Below are 18337 nucleotides of genomic sequence, written 5' to 3'. Positions count from 1 at the left end.
ACAATTGCACTGAGTTAATGAAGCCAGACAAAAAGAGTGTACATAGTGAATCATTCTATTTACATAAAATTTTAGAAAGTGCAAACTAATCTGTAGTGATAGAAAGCAGATCTCTTTCTATCTGACAGAGGCCAGAGAGTGGTGGGAAGGAGTGATTACAATGTTGAACAAAAAAACCTTGGGAGTGATTAACATGTTCAGCATCTCTGTGGTGGTGATGATTTCATAAGTATATATCCATGTCAGAACTCATCAGACTGTGTACTTTAAACATGTGCAGTCAATTGTACGCCCATTATACCTCCATGCAGCTGTTAAAAAAAATTTACTAGAGCTGGATATGGCAAGAAATTGGAGGTTGAATGATGAAATTTTGGAAACACAGTCTAAGGTTATCCTATTTGTTCTCTTTTGCCCAATCTTCCTCTCTTATTCTCTTGTTCTGGCCCTTCCTTCTTTCTTCTCCCCAGGTTAGAAAAGGTGATAGTTTGTGTAAGACCACCTTGTATAAGATGTCTGTGGCCTCAATATAAGAAAGGACTTTTTGACAATTTCTGCTCTCAAAAGATGCAATGGAGCAAGCTACTTTATAAAATAGGGAGAGCTCCAACTCAAGGATCCCCCGGCATAGACTAAATGAACACTTGACAGGGATATAGTAGCATCAGATATGATGTTGGGCCGATTCGGTGGCTTTCAACAATTTTTTTTTTCAAACAATAAAACTCTTTCTACAAATTAATGAAATCTTAGGTGGGAGACAAATATTTAGGGAAAACAATGAAACAATTTTTTGAAAACAAATCGGAGGCTCAGAGGCCTGCCACTTGGCCTCACCTTTTACCTACTGTTGTGACCCTTCAGCATCTCCATGGGTGGATGACTCTTGTTTGTTCCAACTCTGAAATTCTATAAACAGTTAGTTTCAGTGATAGTAATTGAGGGCCGTGAATGAAAAATTTTTACCCAAACCACCCCAGTTACAACAGGGGGTTGAGGTGAAGGTCTGACCACAACTTAGTCATATGAGAAAAAGTGGTCCCATTTGTAATAGAGAAGGAGGTTACATTCTTTGAATCCTGGAATCGTGGCATTGATAATCTTTCTTCCCAGAGTGAGTGTTATACAGCTACTATTTATCCAGATGTACCAGCCCTTTTTCCTCTTCACTTTCTGAGAAAAAAAAAAGGGTTTTAAATAATGGTTTAGCTTAATAAAAGTTTGGTCATTTTTGTTCCTCTTTAGACCATGCAATTTTTTCTCTTTAACCCTGGACATGCCAACTGTGTTTGACCACATTTGAGTTAATAAGAGAAAGAATGCTCTTTTTTTCATATTAATAAGAATAATAACAAGTAGTCATAGTGAGTATTTACTGACCACTTGCTAAGTACCAAGGACTGCATGATGGTTAATTTTTATGTGTCAGCTTGGCTAGGTACCCAGATATTTGGTCAAACATTATTTTGAATGTTTCTGTGAGTTTGTTTTTATTTTGTTTTAAATATTTCAATGATCAGTATTTCCTTAAAAAAACTCCTCATACAGCTAGTAAATCAAAGCCCATTAATTTAGGAAATTGGATTCTCCCAAACAATTAAATGTTGATTATAAACTTAATATTAATCTTTTTATATATCCATTCAAGTGTTTTATATACCTTAAAAAGCAGACATGTAATATTATTAAAATGATTTCAAGAACTCTATGGACCAAAATTTATTTCTTTATGATCTCTATCTTCATAATGACCCCTTTTCCCTACTTTTTTCTAACACTAATTCTGGTTCATTTTTTAAAAATTTAAGTACAGACAATGTATAATTTTATGTTAGTTTCAGATGTACTATTGATACATAATTATTCGACTTTTGCATACATTATGAAATGATCACCATAATATGACTAATAACCATCTGTCCCCATACAAAGTATTACAGTATTATCGACCATATTCCTTATGTTGTATACTATATCCCCATGACTTATTTATTATATAACTGGAAGTTTGTATCTCTTAATCCCCTTTACATATTTTTCTAGTCTCCCACATTCCTTCCTTCTGGAAAACACTCATTTATTCTCTGTATCATGAGTCTGTTTTCATTTTGTTTTGCTTATTTGTTTTGCATTTTAGATTACACATGTAAGTGAGATCATGTGGTATTTGTCTTTCTCTATTTCATTTAGTATAATACCCTCTAGATCCAACCATGTTGTCACAAATAGCATGATTTCATTTTTTTTGACTAATATTTCACTGCATATATATATATATATATATATATACTACATCTTCATTATCCATTCATCTATCGATGGACACTTATGTTGCTTCCATACTTTGGCTATTGTAAATAATGCTGCAATGAACATGGGAGTGCATTTATCTTTTCAAATTAGTGTTTTTGTTTTCTTCAAGTAAATATTCAGAAGTGAAATTGCTGGATCATATGACAGTTCTATTTTTAATTTTTTGAGGAACCTCTACTCTTTTCCGTAGTGTCTGCACCAATTTACATTCCTACCAACAAAGCATGACGGTTCCCTTTTTTCCATGTCCTTGCGAACACTTGTTATGTATTGTCTTTTTAATTATAGTCATTCTGATAAGTGTGAGGTGGTATCTCATTGTGATTTTATTTGCATTTTCCTGATGATTAGTGATGTTGAGCATCTTTTCATGGGTCTGTTGGCCATCTCTATGTCTTCTTTGGAAAAATGTCTATTCACTTCCTCTGCCCACTTTTTTTTTTTTTTTTTTTTTGCAGTACACGGGCCTCTCACTGCTGTGGCCTCTCCTGTTGCAGAGCACAGGCTCCGGACGCGCAGGCTCAGCAGCCATGGCTCACGGACCCAGCTGCTCCACAGCATGTGGGGTCTTCCCGGACAGGGGCATGAACCTGTGTCCCCTGCATCAGCAGGCGGACTCTCAATCACTGCCCCACCAGGTAAGCCCCCTCTGCCCATTTTATAATCAGGTTGTTCATTTTTTTATGTTGAATTGTATAAATTCTTTGCATATTTTAGATATCAACACCCCCCCCTTACCAGATACATCATTTGCAAATATCTTCTCCCAGTCAGTAGCCTGCCTTTTTGCTTTGTTGATAGCAAAATCTTTTTAGTTTTATATAGTCCCATTTGTTTATTTTTGCTTTTCTTGTTTATTTTCTTGCCTGAGGAAAGAGATCAAAAAAAATATTGCTAAGACCAATGTCAAAGAGTGTATTGCCTATGTTTTCTTCTAGGAGTTTTATGGTGTCAAGTCCTATGTTTAAGCCTCTAACTCATTTTGAATTTTGTTTGTTTGTTTGTATATGATGTGAGAAAGTAGTGCCATTTGATTCTTCTGCATGTAGCTGTCCAATTTTCCCAACACCATATATTGAAGAGGCTGTCTTTTCCCCATTGTATATTCTTACCTCCTTTGTCATAAATTAATTGACCATATAAAGTGAGTTTATTTTGGGGCTCTCTATTCTGTTCCATTAATTTATATATCTGCTTTTGTGCCAGTAGCATACTGTTTTGATTACTGTAGCTTTGTAATATAGTTTGAAATCAGAGAGTGTGACACCTCCAGCTTTGTTCTTCTTTCTCAAGATTGCTTTGGCTATTTGGGGTCTGTTGGTTTCCATACAAATTTTAGAATTATTTGTTCTATTTCTATGAAAAATGCCACTGGTGTTGTGTTAGGGATTACATTGAATCTGTAGATTGCCTTGGGTAATATAGTCATTTTAACAATATTACTTCCAATCCATGAACACAGTATATCTTTCCATTTGTTTATGTTTTCAATTGCTTTCATCAAAGTCTTACAGTTTTCCAAATACAAGTCTTTTACTTCCTTTGGTTAGATTTATTCCTAAGTATTTTTCATTTTTGATGTGATTGCAAATGGAATTGTTTTCTTAATTTCTCTTTCTGATAGTTTGACGTTAGTGTATTAGAGTTGCAGCAGATTTCTGTATATTTGTCTGCAGGTATTTTTTATTTCCTCTTTGACTTCTTCGGTGACCTATTGGTTGTTTAGTAGCTTATTATTTAACCTCCATATGTTTGTGTTTTTTGCAGTTTTCTCCTTGTAGTTGATTTCTAGTCTCTAGATATTGTAGTCAGAAAAGATGATTAATATCATTTCAATCTTCTTAAATTTTTTGAGGCTTGTTTTGTAGCCTAGCGTGTGATCTATCCTGGAGAATGTTCCATGTGCACTTGAACAGAAAGTGTATTCTGCTGCTTTTGGATGGAATGTTCTACATATACCTATTAAGTCCATCTGATCTAATTTGTTGTTTAAGGCTAGTGTTCCCCTTATTGTTTTTCTGTCTGAATGATCTGGCTATTGTTGTTAGTGGGTGTGAAAGTCCCCTATTATTGTGTTACTGTCAAGTTCTCCCTTTATGTTTATTAATATTTGCTTTTTGTATTGATATTTAGGTGCTCCTAAGTTTGGTGCATATATATTTACAATTTTATCATTATGTAATGTCTTTCTTTGTCTCTTGTTAAAGACTCTGTTTTAAAGTCTATTTTGTTGGATATAAGTATGATTAACCCAGCTTTCTTTTTGTTTCCATGTGCATCGAATACCTTTTTCCATTCCCTCATTTCCAGTCTTTGTGTGTCTTTAGATATGAAATGAGTCTCTTGTAGGCAACATATATATGAGTCTTGTGTTTTTATCCATTTGGCTACTCTGTCTTTTGATTGGAACATTTAGTCCATTTACATATAAAGTAATTATTTATAGGTGTGTACTTATTGCCATTTTGTGAGCTGTTTTCTGGTTGTTTTTGTAGAGTCTCTTGTTGTTCCTTTCTTGTTCTTTTGCTCTCTTCCCTTGTGATTTAAGGGAAGTATTATGTTTGGATTCTTTTCTCTTTTTTTGTGTGTGTATTTATTATAGGTTTTTGGTTTGTGGTTACCATGAGAGTCATATATAGCAACCTATGTATACATATATATTTGATTATTTTAAGTTGATGATCTCAAGTTCAAATGCATTCCAACAACCCTGTATTTTTACTCCCCCCACCTAAGTTTAATGTTTTGACATCACATTTTATATTTTTTGTTTTGTGTATTCCTTAAGTACTTATTGCAGATAGAGATGATTTTACTACTTTTGTCTTTCAAACTTCCTCCTAGTTTTATAAGTAGTTGATCTACTACCTTTACTGTATATTTGCCTTTACCAAGGAGATTTTCCCTTTCATAATTTTTACATTCCTATTTGTGGCCTTTTCTTTTCCAGTTAGAGAAGTCCTTTTAACATTTCTTATAAAGCCAGTTTAGTGGTGTTGATTTCTTTTAACTTTTCTTGTCTGTAAAACTCTTTATCTTTTCTTCAAATCTAGATGATAGCTTTTCCAGGTAGAGTATTCTTGGTTGTAGGCTTTTTCCTTTCATCACTTTGAATATATCATGCCATTCCCTTCTTGCCTGAAAAGTTTCTGCTGAAAAGTGTGTTGAGAGCCTTATGGGAATTCCCTTGTACAAACTAGTTGCTTTTCCCTTGCTGCTTTTAAGATTCCCTCTTTATCTTTAATTTTTGCCATTTTAATTACAATGCATTTTGGTGTGGACCTCTTTGGGTTCATCCTATTTGGGGCTCTCTGTGATTCCTGGACTTGGATGTCTGTTTCCTTCTCCTTCTAGGATCCCTATAATGTGAATATTAGTATTCCTGATGTCCTAGAGGTCTCTTAAACTATTCTTATTTTTTTTAATTCTTTTTTTCTGTTCAGCTTCAGTGATTTCCACTACTCTGTCTTCCAGTTCACTAATCCATTCCTCTGTATCATCTAATCTATTGTTGGTTCCTTCTGGAGTATTTTTAAATTTCAGTTATTATATTCTTCAGCTCTGTTTGGTTCTTCTTTATATTTTCTAACTCTTTGTTAAAATTCTCACTGTGTTTATCCATTCTTCTCCTGAGTTCATTGAGCATCTTTATAATCATTACCTTAAACTCTTTATCAGGTAGATTGCTTATCTCCTTTTTGTTTAGTTCTTTTTCTGAGGTTTTGTCTTGTCCCTTCTTTTGGAATATATTCTTCTGTCTCCTCATTTTGCCTAACTCTCTGTGTTTGTTTCTATGCAACAGGTAGGTCAGTTATGTTTGCTGATCTTGGAGAAGTGACTTTATGTAGGAGATGTCCTAAGAGGCCCAGAAATACACTCTCCTCTGGTCACCAGAGCTATATACTCTAGGGGTGCTCCCTATTGTGAGCTGTGTGGGCCCTTCTGTTTTGACAGGACCAACTACCATGGGCAAGGTGGTAGGTAAGACTGGGCCCTGGCCTGGTTTGCTGCCAAGCCCTGCCCAATGTGGGTGCAACCAGTTCCTGGGGAAGCTGGCTATGGGGCCAGGGGCTGGGCAGGTAAGCCCTAGCAGCAATAGGCTAGAGGGAGGACTCCAAAATGGCCCTTGCCAGTAGTAGTGTTCTTGTGGTAGAAGGAGCTCCCCAGAATGGCTGCTGCCAGCATCTATATTCCAAGGGGGCTGCTAGCTGCCTCCTGCCTTTTGGGAGGCTCTCCAAGATCAGTAAGTGGGTTTACCCAGGTTCCTTTCAAATTACTGCCTCTGAGGTGGGACTCAGAGCATGTGAAATTTTGTACATGCCCTTTAAGAGCAGAATCTCTGTTTCCTACAGCCCTCTGGCTCTCCTGTATGCAAGCCTCTCTGGCCATTAAAGCCAGAGGTTTAGGGGCTCATCTTCCTAGTACAGGGACCCTGGTCAGAGGAGCCTATTGTGGGTCTCAGGCCCCTTGCTCCTTGGAGAGAACCTTGGCAATTGTGATTATCCTTCCATTTGTGGATCTCCACCCCTCCTAAGTGTTTTGTTGCGGTTCCCTCTTTATACCTTTAGTGGCAGAAAATCTTTTCTGTTGGTCTTCAGGTCATTCTCATAGATCATTGCACTGTAAATAACTGTAATTTTGAGGTGCCCATGGGTGATGTGAGCTCAGGGTCTTCCTGCTCCATCTTGACCACACTTTCTCTGTGAGTGTGTTTTTGGATGAGATTTACATTTAAAATTGGTAGACTTTGGGACTTCCCTGGTAGCACAGTGGTAAAGAATCTGACTTCCAATGCAGGGGACACGGGTTCAAGCCCTGGTCTGGTAAGATGCCACATGCTGCGGAGCAACTAAGCCCATGCACAACTACTGAGCCTGTGCTCTACAGCCCGCAAGCCACAACTACTGAGCCTGCATGCCACAACTACTGAAGCCCACACGCTTAGGGCCTGTGCTCCACAACAAAGAAGCCACAGCAATAAGAAGCCTGTACACTGCAACAAAGAGTAGCCCCTGCTCGCCACAACTAGAGAAAGCCCGCGTGCAGCAACGAAGACACAATGCAGCCAATTAATTAATTAATAAAATTGGAGGACTTTGGGGAAAGCAGATTGCTCTCCTTAATGTGAGTGGGCCTCATCCAATCAGTTGAGGGCTTGAGTAGAACAAAAGGCACACCTCCTTCCAGCAAGAGGGATTCTCCAGCAGCTGGTCTTTGGACTTTACCTGCAACATCAGCTCTATATTGGACTGCCTTTGGTTTCAAACTGTGATACTTTCCTGAATCTCCAGCCTGTAAGCCTTCCCTATCAGATTTTGAACTTGTCAAGCCTCCATAATCACGTGAGCCAATTCCTTAAATTAAATCTCTCTATATATACACATCCTATTAGTTCTGTTTCTCTGTAGAACACTGACAAATATATACGGTGATAACTTTAAATGTATTAACTCATCTAATTTTTCAACAATCCTATAAAGTTTGAACACAATGCTTTAAGAAGTGTTACTATTTCACAGGTAAGGGAATGAGGTTTAGTGAGTTAGTGATTTGCCCGAGATCTTCCAAAGCCATGATTTTAACCCAAAGTTCATGGATTGAGACTTTTCTTTACCACAGTAGCCAGCCCTTGACATATTTTGGAGCATTAATGATACTGAACAGACCTCAGCCCCAGGTGGTCTGGAATCTAACTTTGACACAGACCCTTTTCTTCTATCAGGAGGCTCCTGCAAGTCTTCCTGGTATCCACCTGGGAGCCTGCCACACCTGACCCTCTCTTGCAATCTCAGACATGATTCTTCACTTGCTAAGCTTCAGCTTCCTCACCTACAAAAGGAGAGTAAGTCACTTCACCAGCTTGTTGTGGAGATGAAATGTGAGTGTATAGAGTATCAGTCTCACTTTCCGGACACCGTAGGCACTCAAATGCAAATGTCCTCCCCCTGCCATCATGCTCTCATGTGGGTCAAAATGACACCGTTCACTACAGCTGGATCTTGGACACTCCTAACTCATTATAGAGTGAGTCCTCCTGTACTCCATCTGTATTAGTCTGTTAGGGTGGCACAGATTGGGTGGCTTAAGCAACAGAAATTTGTTTCTCACAGTTCTGAAGGCTGGAAGTCCAAGATCAAGGTGTCATCAGGTTTGGTTTCTCCTGAAACCTCTCTCTCCTTGGCTTGCAGATGGCCACCTTCTTGCTGTGTCCTCATGCGGTCTTTCCTCTGTCTTCACATGGTCCTTCAGCTGTATGTACGTCCCTAGTATCTCTTTGTGTTTTCAAATTTCACCTTTTTATAAAGACAATAGATTGGATTAGGATCCACCCTAATGGACTCACTTTAACTTAGCTCTTTAAAGGCCCTATCTCTAAATACAGTCACCTTCTGAGATACTGGGGATTAGGGCTTCAAAACAGGAGTTTCAAGAGGGACACAATTCAACCCATAATACCATCTTAGCCCAGGCGCCAAGGACCTGCTACTTAGGACTACCTTTCATACCTTCACTATTGAGATTTATGCACAGAACCTTTTCTGCCTGGCTGTCTCTTCAAATGTTCTGCCAGCTTGGCATGATTTCTTCAGGATTAAGCTAATCAGAAACTAAGGTAATCAGAAATTAAAGGCAAATAGCTCACTCAAGCTCTTTGAAGTTGTCTTTGTCCAATGGTTATGGAAAGCCAACCAGAACAAGTGTCAGGTACATAGAAATTGTTTCATATTCTTAATCTGTAAACTGCACCCTCCAAACCCCCCTACCACCACCAAACACACACACACACACACACACACACACACACACAGCTTACTAGAAAAATACTCTGGGAGCAGCGAGGTATTTCGAAGTATGCTTCAAACAACAATTATATGTGTATGTATTTGTATGTGTGTATGTATATATGTATATGCTGTCACGATGACCACTGCTCTTGACTCCAGGGACTTTTGCATTCTTTAAATCAGCTTCTATTTGTTTCAGTTACTCTCTGAGAGGGTTACTCCTGTAGACATAATGGATCTTATTAATTCTGTCCCTATGTTTATTGTGGCTTAGGGTTTTTTTCTTCCCTGACATCATTAGACCCCAAGAGTCAGGCTCTGGTTAGGCTGGTCAACATCCAACATGAACACCCCTACTGATAAGAGTTTTCAGTCCAGAATATCGTCATAGACCACAAGTCTTCCTGATGTCTAATCTACTTATGGTTGCCCTTGGCTGAGGCATTAATACTGGGTCCAATCTGGGAGGTTTAGGGAAGTAGGGTCTCATGGTACAAACACAGAGACTTACTTAAAAGGAACCAGAGTGACCAAGTCCCAGGAAGAGGGTATGAGAAGGGAGGTACAAGGCTCTGTGGATCCCTCTGGAATTCTCAGAGGCCCATGATGAAGAAGCATAGCACGTCAGCAGAGTAGCCACCATATTGGCAAATTTCACTTCCTTTTGCTGATAGCTTCTTCAAAATATTCATGATCCATTTTAGAGACCAAATGGATTTTCCAACTCTAAGAACTACATTTTACAAAACTAGAGAAAACATAGACCCCTAGTTTTGTGTCATTTGAAATCACTTAAGATATAAAACCAAATTACTGAAGAGTAAAGTGTGTGCAAAGAGGATAATTTGATATTCTGGAGGAAAAAGAAAACCTACAGAGAACAGAAATTCAGAGTCTGAGAAGCTGTCCCCACTCCCCACCCCCAACCATGTCTTTTAAACAACATTTTAGAAAGAGTGCGGATGTCTATGGCTGAACTTAAACGAAGAGTAAACGGAACAGGAAATCAACGGGAATCACCTCTTAATGATGTGTCCGAGAACAGTCCGAGAATCCATAAGGGACTCATTCTGTATTGGATTTCTGAAAGTCGGCAGAAAGGACCCAGTGATTGATGCCTGCCATCAGCAGCAGGTCCGTTCCTTTCCTCCCATGGAGGCTTAGACAAATTTGGCTTCATTCAACAAGCTCTCAATCATATTCACGAAGTCAGGACTTCAAATGGGGCATGATTATAGCTCTAATAGCTATTCCAGGTAGAACTGATTCACATGTCGTGGGATCTTGGTAGCAGTTTAATTTCTTTAGGGTAATGACGTGAATCTCAGTGAGGGGCCAGTTTGGGCATTGCTGCCTATTATGTGCGAATTAATATGATTAAGTGTGCTGCTTTACAAACTACTTTAGTCCCCTCTCTGCACTAATATTTGGGCCTTGTCTTCCAAAACCGTTGTTTGAGCAAAGTTTCCTTCCCCTTATTTTCCTCTGTAGGGTGGGATATATTCTTAATAACACAAGTATCTCTATGTATTGATTAAAAAATATATTTTCTGGAAAAATTTTGCCGAGGAAGGACTTATTTGCTTTCCTCGTCATCTTTCTCTTGTCTCCTTTCCTTGCGTATTTGTTTTGCTGCCTTTTCCATTTTGTAGGATTTTATGGCTCTTCAGAAATGAATTTGGTTTTCCTAGCATTGATGCAGAGCCTTTAGCCAATAATAATAACAACATATGTTTAGGTTGATCACTTACTGTGGGCCAGGAATTGCTGTAAGTACTTGTCTTATTTCATCTCATCGAAATAACTGTATGATTTTCATTTTGCAGATAAAAATACAAAAGCGTATATGGATTAGGCATCTTGCCCATAGTAATATAGCTAGTAAGTAATGGCACAGGAGTTGAAGTTTAGGTGGTCAGTGACCCCACAGCAGGAGCTTTTCCATACTAACTCCTGAAATCTGGTACTTGTGAAAAGAACTTATCTCTCTCAAAATAACAGTCATTCCTGAAATGGATATCCTGCAACATGCATATGTTGGGGGCTTACTATGTGCCAGGATGGCACTGAAGGCTCAGGGCACAAGACCCAGCCCCTGCCCTCAAGTAGTCATGTCCTTCCGGAAGTAATTACAGTAGCATGAGGTAACTCTATGGTGGGAAATCACAGAAAATGTCTTTTAAAATAATGTTAATGTGGTCAGGCAGAGGCATTTGATATGTGCCTGAAAATCCAGGTAATTTTAGCTAATGAATCCCTTCCTGCAAAAGTATGAAGACAAGTCACGGGGTATTAAATAAATGATAGCTTCCCTAGCATCAAACATATATATCCTGTGGTCAGATGCAAAGCCTGTGGGTTCTAGAATCACATAGACCTGGCCTGAAGTTTTTGCTGGGCCCCTTAGTAGTTGTGTGACCTTAAGAAATTTACTCAAATGGTCTGAACTTCTGGTTCCTCACCTATAAAAACAGATGATAATAGATCTTACCTTCTCTGTTTTTTTTAGACCATGAGTCAGCAAACTTTTCCTGGAAGAGAGAGGAAGAGTAAATATTCTACGTTTTGCTGGCCATGCAGTCTCTGCCACAGCTCCTCAACTCCGCCATTGTAGTGCAGAGGCCACCGCAGACAGAGTGTAAATGACCAGGTGTGGCTCTGTTCCACTAGGGCTTTATAAGAACAGATGGGCTAGATTTGGCTCATAGGCTATAGCTTGCCAATCCCCAGTTTAGAGCACTAAATGAGATGTTGAAAGAAAAGAAAAAAACAACCCAATATATAAGAGTTTTGGGGGACTTCCCTGGTGGCACAGTTGTTAAGAATCCAGCTGCCAATGCAGGGACACGGGTTCAAGCCCTGGTCCGGGAAGATCCCACATGTCACAGAGCAACTAAGCCCATGCGCCACAACTACTGACACAACTACTGAGCCCGCGTGCCACCACTACTGAAGCCCGTGTGCCCAGAGCCCGTGCTCCACAACAAAAGAAGCCACCACAGTGAGAAGCCCACAAACCACATTGAAGAGTAGCCCCCGCTCATCGCAACTAGAGAAAGCCCACACGCAGCAACTAAGACCCAAAGCAGCCAAAAATTAATTAATTAATTAATTTAAAAAAGAGTTTTTGGTACACTGTAGGTACTCAATAATTGTTCATTTTCCTTCCTTCCTGCAATTTATTCCACTAGGGTAATGGGTCACAAAGATGCATGCAATCACTGTATCTCTGGAGGCGGACACGGACCAGTTGGGGTGACAAGATATAGAAAATATAGACAGCAATACGATTTTGCAAGTGCCAGTGTAAGGGGAACAGAATAAACTGTAAATTTATAGGAACTGACTGAAGGGAACAGCTGCCATAGGAGAAATGGTTACAGTTAAGTAAGGAAAGAAGAAAGGACTTCCAGGTAGGGAATCCAAAGAAAGGGGAATGCTTTAAGTATTTTCAGAAGAACTGTTTGTCTGGGGAAGTGGAGGTGCATATGAGAAGAGTGAGCGGAAGCCAAGTTTAGGTGGGGAGGTGGGAGGCTGCCTGTCAGGTTCAGGAGTTTGCATCTTATTCCATAGATGTCAATCAATGTGTTATTGATGGTTGTTGAAGAGAACATAGAAGGCTCTCAAAAGATATTTGTTGAGTGAATGAATTCATTCAAAAGTGATTTACATGATGGCTGGGCAGAAAATGGCAGCCAAAAGATCAGGCAATAAGGATTCAGACCAGTGTGATGAGTTAGAATTTGCCAAAAAGGGCATATTGCAAAGACACTGAGAAGGAAGAACTGACATGACCAGGCAAGAGAGAGGACCAGTTAGCGGTGATGCCAAGTTTAAGTTGGGTGTCCAGGAGAAGGGTGTTGCCATGATAGAATGAAGGATATCAGCGAGGCTGCCTTTTGGAGGAAACATCATGAATTAGTCTTCAGTACTTGAATTTAGGATCCCTAAGGAACTTCCAGGTGGAAATGTTTAGAACAATAAGATAGGCTCAAGAAAGAGACTGAATCAGGAGGCAGAGATTTAGACATCAGCCTCATAAAGTGATGGCTTGTGAGAAAGGATGAAGTCTTGACTCTGGATGAGATCTAAAGATCAAACTCAGGACCTGGTGTAGGGACCGAGTCAGAGACAAGGACTTTCCTTAGAAATTCAAAGTGTCTCTCTAGTTCATCATTAATATTATTGCAATAGAAGCACTGAGAGATTGTCAAAGCCTCACAGCACTTTTCAAAATCTAAAAACAAAGATCAGGAAAAGAATTAGATGAACCCTGGGATTCTGGTGTCCAGAAACTTCTCCCATACTATCCTGAAGAAAAGACACCCAGTGGGTTTCTGAACTCTTTAAAGTTGTGATACGTAAGCCTAGTATTGAGTAATCTCATTGAGTTCAGTTAATAGAAGACATGGAAACTTGTCATCACCAATAATGACGATAAAACACCTCTAAGATATTCTCAGCACTTTTCCAAATGTGCTTAATTCAATCATTACTTAGAAAAGCTACTTTCAGATATAGATCCTAATTGCTCGCTCTGTTAAATGAATACAATTATATGCCAAATCTTAAACAATTCTCAGGAGATCTCAAGTCCGTCTATTTCTCTTGTCTCGCAACTTCTTTTTGCTACTGCTGTGAGGAAGGGGATTCCCCTTGACTAGGAAGAGAAGTGGTCCATGGAACAACAGCAAGAGAGATGGACCCTTCTAGAATAGAGTTGTCATTATATTATCTCCAAGTAAAATCAGAAAAGTGTCACCCAGAGACATTACATCTGACTTTGTGAGACACCAACTCTTTATTAAACTGGTGAGTTGTGGAAAAAAGTGTCACCATCTGAAACGATTTTTGAAGGAGCTGTTCGTATTCCTCTTTCCATTTACCTTTTTTTTTTTTTTTTGCGTTACGCGGGCCCCCCACCACTGTGGCCTCTCCTGTTGCGGAGCACAGGCTCCGGACGTGCAGGCCCAGCGGGCCCAGCCGCTCCGCGGCATGTGGGATCCTCCCGGACCGGGGTACGAACCCGTGTCCCCTGCATCGGCAGGCGGACTCTCAACCACTGCGCCACCAGGGAAGCCCCATTTACCTATTTCTTGAAGCCAATGAACTATACTGTACCTATGTCATTGCAGGGTCAAACAGAGCATATGTAACAGTGAAGGAATCACAGGGTTTTAAAATCTAGCTCCCAGAGCTTGCCAAGTTTAAACTTCGAATTTTTTTAAAGAGAGAAAACTCACACCCTGAGGAACTGAATGACTAAAAATGACTTGGTCAGGAAGCTGCAGGGCCAGGTCTAGAACCCAAGGGTCTTGGCTCCAGTCTATTACCTCAAATGCATCTTTGTCAGAGATTCACTTTGGCCACGGGTGGATTCTCATTCCATTGTGGGAATTTGTAAAAGAGCATTTAAGCCACAACCACATTAAAGATGGAGGGTTTATGATGGCACTGTACCCACCCGGCCCATCTCTTAACTACACTCTCTTTCCAAGGGTGGGACAGGGTCAGAAAGCCCTGTTTAGAGACCTGGTCACTTCAGGGGGAAAAGCAGAAATCCTAAGAGGCCAGCTATAATCCCTTTGCCTGGGAGCACTAAGGGCTGAGACTTGAGAGCCAGCCCTAAAACCTTCATACTTAAAGCAGTTGTCCGCAGACATAATGCCCCTTAGCTTGATCAAAGGGCCGGGCCACACAATCCCCGGGAACAGGAAGGCTGACAAGGGGGGAAGGGTCCTTTGTCTTCGAGGACTGGAGGCCTGGAATCCGGATGCCTAGGCAGGCTGGGCTGCTGGCTGTGCAGGGAGGGGCTGAGGCCCTGCCTGTCCCCCAGATTCCTCCCCCTGCTCTCGGCTGGTCCCACACCAAGAAATCGGTCAGGGTCAGAGCCTCGCCCTCTCCTCACCCTGTCTCCTATCAGTTTTCTTTAGCATGTTAATAAAAAGAATTTCCTGAGCCCCACAGTCTTTGCTTGAACGTTTGCTGTTTCATTCTGCAATAAGAAAAGGTGAATGCCCCAATTTAACTCCTTTTTAAGTCTTCCTCCCAGTATGTGGTTTCCTAAACAAATATTTCAAGTATCGTTCAGGTCACATTCTTGACCTTGTTGTTTCAGGTGCCTGATAATTCTGGGGTAATGACAGCCACGGACAGCACGCTTGTGGCCGCTTCCCCTTTCCTCCCATCCCTGGGCAGCTTTCCTAGGCCCATTTTGGTCCTGGTCTCTTCCTGGTGAATTGCTTTTCCCCTGCAGCTTTTCTTTATCAAAATGCCTGCACTGAAGGCTTACCCTTCAGATTCCTGCCCCTGGTGCCCTTGGCCTGTTCATTATTTAATTTTTCTTTCAGACTCCTGCCTGTCAGGTAACGTCTGTATAGTGTGATTGTTTTCATTTTTGAGTCTCCAAATGCTGATCACAGCCTTGGAGATAAGCTTTCAAAAAAAATTCTAACGCTCTCCCAGGCACGCACACACAGACCCACAGGCACACGTTAGGAAAATGTGCTTTGGGCCCGCCCACATTCTTCGAAGCCCAGAATTTCAGTGATGAAATAGCTTTAGGCACTGCCCTTTGTCCCTGACAGCAACAAGGCCCTCATACCCACTCTCTTGCTTTGCGAGTTGTTGGGAAGGGGCTTTATTTTCCTCTAGTCCCTCAAACAAATATACAGAAAGTAACTTCTAGAGACTTTTCAACATTGTACTGGTCTGGCTGACGGCGTTTTATAGATCTGGTCTAGTTGAGGGGACACTGTCATAGAATAAGGCAGGTCTAGTCCTGTAATAAAGTGTTCAGAAGAGTCAGGAGAGAGGAGAACAGCCTGGGCCTCTAGACATGAGTGACATTTGGATTAAGGAAAGTTCTGCCTCTGACTTTTTTCCTCATCCCTAAACTTTAGATATGTTATAAGCCAAGTTGTTTTTCCCAAATTCATATGTGGAAGTCCCACTTCCCAGTACCTCAGAATGTGACTTATTTGGAGATGGGGTCTTTGAGGAAGTAAGTAAGTTAAAATGAGGTCATTCATGTGCGATCCCACCCACGAGGATTGGGATTTTTGTAAGAAGAGGAATTTGGGACACAGGCATGTACAGAAGGAAAACCATGTGAAGACACAGGGAGAAGATGGCCATCTGCAAGCCAGGGAGAGAGGCCTCAGATGAAACCAACCCTGTGGACACCGTGATCTCAGTCTTCTGGATTCCAGGACTGTGAGAAAAGAAATTTCCATTGTTTAAGCCACCCAGTCTGTGGTACTTTGTTATAGCAGCCCTAGCAAACTAACACAAACATTAATATTCAAGATAGCTTTAGTTCTAGATGGACAATGAAATTAATCAGAGAGCAATTTCTGGGCAGGAAGTGGTTCTTCTGTCCCTGTGTGGGTTTCCAGGCATGGAATTCTTGTTTGTTGACAAGCCATAGATATTCAGCATGTGTTTATTGGGCACCTAGCACATGCCAGGCACTGTGCTAGGCCAATGAGCAGAGATTCAGAAGTCAATGGCTCTCTCTAGATTCTAGATGAGATTAGCATCTCACACTGGCAATGGATGCCTATTGATGTGGGGTCCCCAAGAGAGTCTCCTCCCTGGAGCCTAATGGCTACATTGTAACAGACTTTTTCTTCTTTGGTTGCTAGACTCTTTCCTAAAGTATTAAGTGGAACTGAATAAAATTGCTTTGTATCCAGTTGAACTAAATGCAGTGGGGTATGCTGGACTGCATCCTGGAACAGAAAAAGGAGATTAGTGAAAAAAATGATTGATTCCAAATAAAGCAGTTCACTTAATAGTAACGTACTAATATTAATTTTGGAGTTTGCCAAATGTGCCCTGCCTATGTAACCTGTTAACATGCGGGGAAACTGAATGAAAATATACAGAATGTCATTACACAATTTTGCAACTTTTCTATGAATCTGAAAGTTTTCCAAAATAAAAAAAATATTTCTTAAAAGTTTGAATATTGACAATTTTACATAGTTTAAACTAATAAAGTCTAGAGGCCTTGAATATAAAGTAGGCTGATTCAATCTCTTAATTATACAGTAGTAGGATTTATGTTTGAAATTTAAGTGTGTTTTACTTATAGATGATTTAAAATGATTGACCAACTCTTTGAACCCTGGATGCCTGGCTAGCCTAGGTAAGAGAACTAAATAAGGTGACCTTCAAAGACAGAGAGCCCAATGGCCATGACGGAGGGACAAGGTTGGGCAAGACCAGCAGCAAGAAACTGCTGATTCAGCTTCTCTCTCTCCTCTGATCAGTCAAGGGTAAACTCAATTTCTTGAGGGCTCTATGCTCTTGGAATGACTTGAGTCCCTCTGCCCTTCTTGGCGGTCAGTGGGCACCCAGTATGGCCTCATTCATAGAGAAATGATCACTTTCAACTCCCTTCTTCAGCTGAGATCCTGTTTTGCTTCCCCACCAGGTCATGAGAAGACAGAGGATCGTGCTGTATCCATTTGCAGGGAGTCTGGATTCCCATTTCGAGGAAAAAGAAGAGAATTAATTCTTAATCAGACCAATACCACATGAAAGACTCATTTTGTTCGGCTGACAAATGTTTAAAATTTTTAAGAATTATTTACCACATCTTTAAATTGGGAAGCTTCACAGAAACAATCAGAGCAATCAGAAATTCTAGCAATAGAGACCTACATTCCTACATGGAAAAGATCGGTTGGAGCCTAGTAGCCACGGTGCCCTTCCAAGGGGCCTCCACTTCCCATGGTCCCCACGCAGCCTTCTCCTTCCATTTATGCTACTTGCCCAACAGCTTTAAGCTTTTGAGTTTACAAGCTAGGTCAGTGTTTTTCAAACTATAGATTATGACCTCTTTGTGAGTCGTGAAGTCAGCGTAGTGCTGGATAGCCAGCACTAAAAAAGGGAAAAGGGGAAAGAGGGGAAGGAAGAGAAAGCAGAGGAAGAGGAAGAAATAGAAACTATCAGAACATACCACCTGTAGTAAGGGTTCATCGTACTTGATGAAACTTTTGTTTCAATTGTGTTTGTATGTGCTTGCACATAGGTGACAATATATATATTTCTCCCTGTAAGTTGCAATAAAAAATATCAATATTCTATGTTAAACCATTTTCCTCTACCTGAAAGATTTTTTCTTTGTGGTTTTTAAAAGAAATGGAAACATTATATGAGCCCTATAGTGGGCAGAATAATGACCCCCTCAAAGATGTCCACACCCAAATCCTCAGAACCTGTGAGTAATG

At 40.4% G+C, this 18337-nt stretch overlaps 1 long non-coding RNA gene across 2 annotated transcripts; it reads left to right on the top strand.

Annotated features, from left to right (window-relative positions):
• The first annotated feature begins 2898 nt into the window (after positions 1–2898).
• On the top strand, positions 2899–18260 carry LOC116753818. Of its 2 annotated transcripts, none has more exons than XR_004349880.1 (3): positions 2899–2951; positions 11608–11748; positions 17539–18260. It is a non-coding gene; the product is annotated as an uncharacterized LOC116753818 (long non-coding RNA). The 2 variants fall into 2 exon arrangements; XR_004349879.1 differs by lacking the exon at positions 2899–2951 and adding an exon at positions 7350–7655.
• The last annotated feature ends 77 nt before the right edge of the window (positions 18261–18337 follow it).

Source organism: Phocoena sinus, chromosome 5, assembly GCF_008692025.1.
Source record: "Phocoena sinus isolate mPhoSin1 chromosome 5, mPhoSin1.pri, whole genome shotgun sequence".
In the NCBI taxonomy this organism is placed as follows: domain Eukaryota; kingdom Metazoa; phylum Chordata; class Mammalia; order Artiodactyla; family Phocoenidae; genus Phocoena; species Phocoena sinus.
The sequence above is the reverse complement of the archived record's forward strand: the minus strand, read 5'-3'. Positions and strand labels throughout refer to the sequence as shown.